General features: G+C 47.0%; 1 non-coding gene across 1 annotated transcript; it reads left to right on the forward strand.

Moving 5' to 3' along the window:
- Window positions 1-258: 258 nt before the first annotated feature.
- Window positions 259-320, forward strand: LOC111552325. Its single transcript, XR_002734607.1, has one exon. It is a non-coding gene; the product is annotated as a U7 small nuclear RNA (small nuclear RNA).
- Window positions 321-906: the final 586 nt, after the last annotated feature.

Consider the following 906-nt stretch of genomic DNA (forward strand, 5'->3'; position numbering starts at 1 on the left):
GAGAACTCACCCTCATGAATGAGTTAATGCCATTCTCACAAGACTGGGTCACTTCTCATGGGAATGGACTCACTCTCGCAAGAACAGGTTGCAGCAGATTGAGGCGGCCTCTCACGGCTAGCCTTTTGCATATGCCTGCTTCCCCTGTTACTTCTGTGCCATGTTAGGGTGCAGCACAAGGCCCTCACGAGAAGCCAGCACCATGCTTCCTGGACTTCCCAGCCTCCGGAACCATGAGCCAAATCAACCTCTTTTCTTAAGTGTTAGAGCTCTTTTAGAATTTGTCTAGCAGGCTTTTCAGGTTTTGCCGGAAAGCAACTCCCCAACAACAACAGCAAAAAAACTCTCTTTTCTTTATAAATTATTTAGCGTCAGGCATTCTGTTATAACAACACTAAATGGACTAGGGACTATGACAGACACCCTCAAGCAGAGATAGGGGCTCCTGCCATCCACTAGCTCTAGTGTGTCTGCAAAATCATTACTGACTCTCCTCATCTTTTTTTTTTTCTTTTCTTTCTTTATTTATTTTTTTTTTTTTTTTTTGAGATGGAGTCTCGCTCTGTCGCCCAGACTGGAGTATAGTGACACGATCTCAGCTCACTGCAAGCTCCGCCGTCTCCCAGGTTCACGCCATTCTCCTGCCTCAGCCTTCCGGGAAGCTGGCACTATAGGCACCCGCCACCACGCCCAGCTAATCTTTTTGTATTTTTAGTAGAAACAGGGTTTCACTGTGTTTGCCAGGATGGTCTCAATCTCCTGACCTCGTGATCCACCCACCTTGGCCTCCCAAAGTGCTGGGATTACAGGCGTGAGCCACCATGCCCGGCGAACCTCCTCATCTTTAAAAAGTAGATACAACCTCATTCGAATGATGACTTTGAAAATCAGGATGCGTGATACTGA

This window comes from Piliocolobus tephrosceles, unplaced genomic scaffold (genome assembly GCF_002776525.5).
Source record: "Piliocolobus tephrosceles isolate RC106 unplaced genomic scaffold, ASM277652v3 unscaffolded_11358, whole genome shotgun sequence".
Taxonomy (NCBI): Eukaryota; Metazoa; Chordata; class Mammalia; order Primates; family Cercopithecidae; genus Piliocolobus; species Piliocolobus tephrosceles.